The following is an 8004-nucleotide window of genomic DNA, read 5'->3' as shown; positions in this document are numbered from 1 at the left end:
GGGCATCCCTGGCGCCCGCCCGAGCCACAGAGGGACCGAGCGTCCCCGAGTTTCGGAGAATCTCCCTGGGTTTCCTAACATTTAAACATAGGCTAGCAAGGCAGCAATTAGCATTTCTAATGGGGTCTCGAAGTTTTACGTAGTTTTTCCGCACACTTTTATCTCATTTATTCCTCAAGGTACCCCTGCGAGGTGTGTAATTCTCGATGGGCTGCTGGGCTGCGTTTCGGGGAAGTTTGGCAGGTAGCCTTTGTAATCGTCTGGCTCAGACAGCACCCTGAGAGCCAGGGTTAGAGCACTAAGTTTGTTTTGCAGACCTCCGGGGAGTCACTTCAGGGTGTATTCAGCTTAAAATAAGTAAATATGTCATGGGTCAAGTCAGATACAATCTTAATAGACAGACTCCAAAGATTGAAAACAACTTATGAATGGAGAAAAATGCACAATTCTATGCATTAACAAGGTTTTCTTGAAGTTAAGACAGACTCAATCCCTTCCATTTTACCTGAGTTCGTTTAGTGGCAAATGAAACCACCTATACCAATTTTTAAAGTATCGAATTAAAATTTCAAAGCAAAAAAAGTTTTAGAAGCATTTTGGGAAAAGGCAAAAACTTTTTAGTACGTTGTTTCTTGAGTGTTGTATGTAAAATGTTAGTCTTAGCAGACATCTCTGTGAGGGGAAAATCTGTGAGGGAAGTGGTCTTCAGGATGGCACAGTAGGTAACTATAAGGTTATGAGAACCACAGGGCCATGAAATAAAGGCTTTAATGAAAAACTAGCAAATCAGTTACATGAGCTAACAAGCAATAATTGAGCTGTTCACTTTTAGGGTTTGAATATGTTCTGTCTCATGTAATCTTCAAACCCTGTGAAGTAGACTGTGTTTTAATCATTTTACAGATGAGGAACTGAAGCTCTGGGTCCTTAAGCTGTATGGCTTAAGAGGCAGAGCTAAGATTTAAACCCAGAGGAGTCTGACTCCAAAGTCTGCCGTCTTTTTTCTGTTACACCATCAGTCCAACTGAAATGAACTCATAACATGGGGCCTGCTTTGAACAGGAGGTTGAGAGCAATTGTAGCCAGCCTTTAACACCAAACGGAGCATGCAGGTGCCATGTCGCAGGCAAAGGAGAGATGCTGAAGGAGACTGGAACATGGCAGCTCTGTGCCAGAGAGAGTGGTAACCTGGTGGCCCATGGGAGAGGTGGTATTGATCCTTGGGGAGAAAAGGGGCAAATCTTGAGATCCTGTCCTCTCTTTATAACCAACGCAAGGCTATGAAGGCCTCTTTCCCCATGCTACATAGCTCACAGGATAAATGTCTGTTTTATAAGATTACGCTACAAAGTAATTAATAAACATAGCCACAATGTGCAAGCAAATAAAAAGAAAGCAAAAGAGCCAAAGGAGGAGAGACTACAAACCCGGTACTGTCCCTTCTGACACAGCCGGTGCTGGCATGCACCTCTGTGAACAAAGAGCATGTGTTCCAGTGACATGCTTCTTTGTCAGGGGCTTCACTGCCAGAGGCATAAATAACACAGGCAGAACAGGGTGTGTCTCATTGCCCTGCCAACATCTTCCACTGGACGGTCAGTCCACAGGCCTGAAGGGGCTGTTGTCACAGTGCCCTAGTTTTGAGTGTTGCTGTACTTAACATCATTCTGAGTATGCATCTGGGTGTAAGAAAGAAGTAGAATATATAATTGTATCTAATCTACAATGATTACCATGTCCAGGAATTTATGGATTTGAACAAGGGCCGGAAGAGAATAAGCAAAAGTGAAAACCACTTAGTTTCTTAGGGAGTCTGAACTATGGGTGAATCTCTTTTTGCTCCCATTAATGTTAACATTTGCCTAATAAGTTTTTAAAAGTCTGTCAAATAATGCCCGGTTTGGGCACTCATTTGAGTCCTAGAACTGCCCGTTAATCAGAATGTGTATTCCAACAAGCTCCAAAATGTCCGAGGAGAACACTCTGAGCTAGTTTGTAACTCCTTGGCCCTGTTCCACCCCACTGCCTCAGCAACATCATCAGATGACCGGAGCCTTCCACAAACTTTGTCGCTGTGAACAGAATTGAATAAATCTGAAGACGGGAGGAAACAGCCCCACTCGAGCATTGGTGTGACTGGCTTTGAAGCCAGTTTAGCAGAACGGGCACGTTTTCTCTTTAGTGAAGATACTATATGAAGCTGACGTGTGACGTGTGATATAGAAATCATTGTTCTTTAAATACTGAATACTTTTATTCTCCCCCTACTCTCCCATGCATATGTGCGTACACTGGCAAATCTGCCTTTTGGGTTTCCACAACACCCTGTGTGTACCTGCTACAGCAGTCAGACCCCAACTGGGAGTCGAAGGATCTAGATTCTCAAATAGACTATGAGCTCATACAAATAGACTATGAGCTCAAGTATTTCTGAGGGTATGGAGAGTAGAAGTCTGGGGCCATCTTTAGGACACAGGTGCTCTGCAAATGTGTGTTATGTTGAAAAGAATGTCACATGTATTCAAAAATACTGTCTAGGCAGCTGAGATTCTTGAAACAAAGGGAGAAAGAGGCAAACAGTTAGATGAAAATGGGGTAAGGAATGAGATCCTATTAGTCTCCAGATGGTAAAAACAGAGAAGGAGAAGAGTGTCAGGTGTGTAGGCAGCTGCAGGTCTAGTAAGGGGCCCCTGCCAAAGAAACCAGATTCCTTTCTGCTCTCTGAAACAGCTGTAAGTGCTAGGCCTTCCTGGTGCAGCATGAAGAGCTATGACTCGTCAAGTTTAATATTTATTAAACACCATCCTTATGCCAAGTACTGTGCTTGGGACTTTCATGTACATTGCATCTCAGTTAATCCTGGCAACAGCTCACTGGGACAAGATTATGATCCCCTTTTATTGTTTAGGAAACAGGTTCAGTGAAGCCAAGTGGAACTCACGTAGCCAGTAAGAACCTGGATTTCTCTGTCATTAAGGTCTCACTATAATTCACTCTTGTTACTTTGATCCACTAGTCCTCACAACTGCTTCTGAAAAAAGTTTTTGTTTTCTCTGCTTTAAGAAGATTTACATGCTCATCATGGAGGAGGTGGAAAGGAAAAAAAAAGAAAAAAGAAAAAAAAGTCAAAACACCAAAGCCCAGACAATAAAATTTAAAATTTAAATTCCTACCACTGAGACATACCCACCATTCCACCATTAAGGCATATATCCTTGCAGCGTTTGTCCACCTGTGTATTCATATTTTTTGTAAACAAACAATATTTATATTTAGTATAAGTATTAATTCTGCTCAGTTTTTCCCTTTTCAGAGAGGGACTCCATTGAGTTGGGAATCGTGTTCTATCACTTATTGGCTGTGTGCCTTTGAACAAACCACATAACCTCTCTGAGCCTCAGGTTGCTCATCAGGGGACTGTTGTGAGGATTAGACCTGATCGTGTAGGTGAAGCTCCTACCTGGCAGAATGCCTGGCATTCTCCTCTGTGTCCCGGGCACAAGTCACCAAAAGCCCAAGTCCCTCCCTTACCCTAAACAGAGACCCAGAGCTTGCTGGCCTCCTCAGAGGCTGTTGAAGTTCTGCTGTGGCCTTCAGTCCTTCACCTCTGCTCCATGTCCTTCATCTCCTGGAGGGACCCTGTGCCTTTGGCTGAGAGAAGGGCTCACCCAAACCTACATAAGTTTTCACTCTCAAAGGGGATGGGCTTATTTTCTGTTTGACTCAGTCCTTGGTCTCTCGTGAGGAATTGGGAATGTGTCCCTGAGCTAGCCTGGAAAATATCTGAGTGGCCTCACAGTGTTGGGCATCCCTCTCCATAATTAGCCAGCGTCCCCACCATCTGGACCCTCTCCTCTACCTCACAGGGATTTCCTTGTCCACACAGTACTAAGACTGATCTCAGAGTCCTGTTCCTGTTGATTGAACTTTCCATCTGTTCTGAAGCTTGCTTTGCCAGCTCCTGCCTGGCCAGGGCCCCTTGGTGGGCACGCAAGGTACTCCTCCCTCACTCTAGACTCTGACACTACTCTGGCAGTATATGTGCTCCCTAGTTTGCTAGGATTTTTTTTTTTCTTTTTTTGGTAAAGGCCGTAAGTCCCACTCTACTTCTTCCTTGAAAAGCAGAGCAGTCAGGTTCCTGGGTGGCTTATTTTTTTTTAATGTTTATCTACGTACACACTATAGAAAACTTGGAAACTATATTTAACGAAAAGAAAAAATTAAAATCTCAATTCAGGGCTAAGCACTGCTCATGTTTTGGTGTCTATTCCTCCAGTCTTTTCTCTACACACATATGGCATTTTCTAAAGTCTCAGATTGCCAGAAGCATCGTCTCATTAATAACAGCTTTTCAGGAGGGTGAGGAGGGGGGAGCCTACTACATTAAATATTCATATTGATTATGAGAGACATCCTTATTTCAGAAATAGCAAATAGTGAAAAAAAACATAGTATCTAGGAAATGCTGTATATATTACATTAAAATTTTTTGATAAGTGGGATGATACTGTAACCTGCTTTTTTTGGTTAACAATAATATATTATGAACACATTTCCATGCAACTGAAGAGTCTTCCACAATATACATTCCTTGAGGACATTCTTCTACAAAATGAAAATAGCTTTTCTTTTTCTGAATATAAAGACAATACATATTCATGTAGCAAATTCATGCAATGCAAAAAAGTATAAAGAAGAAAATACAAGCCAACCAAATCCCATTACCTAGTGGCAACCACTGTTAACATTTTTGTGAATATTTCCCGAGCTATCTCTATGAATGTAGATGCACATGTAAAATACGTAATATATAAATGGAATCCTACTCTAAGTGGTGGTTTGTGACATGCTTTCCTTTTTCTCTTAGCAGTAAATAGCTCCAAATCAATAAATCTAGGTCTCCATCATATTTATTTGTTTGTTCATAAATTTGTTTATCTCCATTTTTACAGTCTGCATCATATTTCATTGTATGGATGTGGCATAATTTATTTACCTGGTCTTCTACTCATAGCCATTTAGGCTATTTCCAGTTGTTCACCACTATGCACAACATCTTTGTACAATTAGTTCCTTGAAATAAATTCCTGGAAGTACAATTCCTGAATCAAAGTATATATATTTCAAATTTGGATGTGCACAGTGAATTGCCCTTGACAGGCTGGATTTCTTTTATATTCCCATTAGCATCGTGTAAGATTTTCCCTCACCCTTGCCTAAATTAGGTATATTATCTTTTTATAAAAACTTTTAATGTTTATTTTTGAAGGAGAGAGAGACAAAATGCGAGCAGGGGAGGGGCAGAGAGAGAGGGAGACACACAATCTGAAGTGGGCTCCAGGCCCCGAGCTGTCAGCACAGAGCCTGACACAAGGCTGGAACTCAAGAACAGTGATATCATGACCAGGTGCATTATCTTTTAAAGATCGTTGTCAGTCAGTTTTCAACTAATGACAAGGTTGAAAACTTAAGGGCACCAAGACAATTCAATGTGAAAGAATAGTCTTTTAAAGAAGTGGTGCTGGGAGTATTATATGTCCACATGCAAAAGAATAAAGTCGAATCTCTACCTCACAGAATATACAAAAATTAACTCAAAGCAGATCATAGACTTAAATATTAGAGCTAAAACTATAAGACTCAGAAGAAAACAAGTTCATCTTCATGACCTTGGATTAGGTAGAGCTTTCTTAGTTGTGACACCAAAAGCCAAACAAACAAAAAAGATAAAGTTGACTTAATCAAAATTTAAAACTTTGTGCTTCAAATGACACCATGAAGAAAGTGAAAAGACAATGCATGGAATGGGAGAAAATATCTGGAGATCATATATCTAATAAGGGACTTGTATTTAGAATATAAAAAGAACTATTAGAACTCGGCAACAAAAAGACAACCCAATTAAAAACGAACAAAAACCGTAAACAGACATGTCTCCGAAAAGACATAGAAACGGCCAATAAACATATGAAAGGGGCTCAATATCAGTAGGCACTGGGAAATGCAAACCCAAACCACAGTGATACAACACTTCACACCCACCAAGATGGCTATAATAAAAATGATGGACAACAAGTGTCGGTGAGGATATAGAAAAATTGGAACCTTTGTGCATTGCTGGTGGAATGTAAAATGGTGCAGCTGCTTTGGAAAACAGCTTGGCAGTTCCTCAAAAAGCTAAACAAAGCCAGCAATTTCATCCCGAGGTATGTACCCAGGGTAATGAAAGTATACGTTCATACAAAATTTGCACGTGAATGTCTATGGCAGTGTTATTCATAATAGCCATAAGGTGTAAATAAAGCGAATGTCCCTAAACTGATGAATGAATAAACAAAATATGGTATATGCATACAATGGAATTTTTTTCAGCCATAAGAAGGAGTGTGGTACTGATAGATGCTACACCATGGATGAACCTTAAAAATATTATGCTAAATTAAAGAAGCCAGACATGAAGGCCACATACGATTCCATTTATGTGAAATGTGTAAAATAGGCAACTTCATCGGGGCAGAAAGTAGGCTAGTGGTTGCCAAGGGCTGGGAGTAATGGGAAGTGAGTGCTAATGAGTATGGCAGTTCTTTTGAAGTAGCAGAAATGCTCTGCAGTTTGATAATGGTGATGGGTTTAACTCATATGCTTAGTGCCATCCCCTCCCAAATGTTTAAAAGGATTCGAAAGTAAAGTTGAGGAAATTTTCCCAGAAAGCAGAACAAAAAGAAAAAAATTTACTAAAGGCAAAATAGGATTAGAGGACAGCCCAGGAGGTCCAATATTAGATTAATCAGAATTCAAGACAGAGAGAAGAATAAAATGGAGAGAATTAAGTGGAAGTCTATCTGCATCCCAAACTATGAGATATCCTTCCAACTCCCCTTCCCCCACTTAGTTCCAGAAGACTACTAGCTGATCTCCAAAGGCAGAAGATTGGAGGATTCTTTTTAGGGGAAAGTGACTGATTTAAGAGAAAATATCTAAAATAACCAGATTTGTTTTATCTTAGCTATAACATTTTTAATATCCGAGGGCTTTCTCTTCTTCTTTATAATTGTTCATTTTTCATAGCATCCTGTTTTTATTTCATTGATGTAACATCTTTTCTTTGAGGAGATAGTTTTATTATCATATCTGAATTGTGTTCATTTTCTCCACGTTCCTTTTTACTAACTCAGATTTTTGGCTCTTGTGTTAGTCTTTCCTGAGCATCTGATCATTCTTGAATATCCATATTTACAAGAGAGGCACTAAAAATATGAGTGGAAACTCTGTGTGCATTGATAGGTCTTAAAGACTAGAGGGCATCACTCTGTGGTGATCAGGAAGCAAGCTGGTACTTCCACTGAGAGACCCTCAAATGTCAGTATGTTCAGTACCTATAGCTGTAAAGGATGAACTTATCAAGCAATAATGCAACACGGTTCCTTTGGATTTTCAGATTGAAATGGCCCACCAAATCATGGTGTAATGAGATTTCCAAAAAACAGAGATCCTGAAAGTATCCTAAGGGAAAAAACACAGTTCCTTTGGATTTTCAGATTGAAATGGCCCACCAAATCATAGTGTGATGAGATTTCCAAAAATCAGAGATCCTAAAAGTATCCTAAGGATAAAAAATCAAATGTTATGGGGCTCCTGGGTGCTCAGACAGTTCAGCGTCCAACTTCGGCTCAGGTCATGATCTCGTAGCTCCTCGGTTTGAGCCCTGTGTCGGGCTCTGTGCTGACAGCTCGGAGCCTGGAGCCTGCTTCGGATTCTGTGTCTCCCTCTCTCTCTGCCCCTCCTCCACTTGCGCGCTCTCTCTCTCTCTCTCTCAAAAGTAAATAAACATTAAAAATTTTTAATCAAACGTTATGTGACTTAATAGATCATGGGAAGCTAGAAGACAGTGGCGTAATTGATGCCTTATGAGAAAATTCTGAGGAAAAGGATCGTCCTCTAAGTACTTAACATACAGTCAAATGATCATTCAAGAGTGAGAGAAGACTAAAAATGCTTTCAGAC

The sequence above is a fragment of the Panthera uncia genome, chromosome D4 (genome assembly GCF_023721935.1).
Source record: "Panthera uncia isolate 11264 chromosome D4, Puncia_PCG_1.0, whole genome shotgun sequence".
Classification (NCBI taxonomy): Eukaryota; Metazoa; Chordata; class Mammalia; order Carnivora; family Felidae; genus Panthera; species Panthera uncia.
This window is presented reverse-complemented; position numbering follows the sequence as displayed.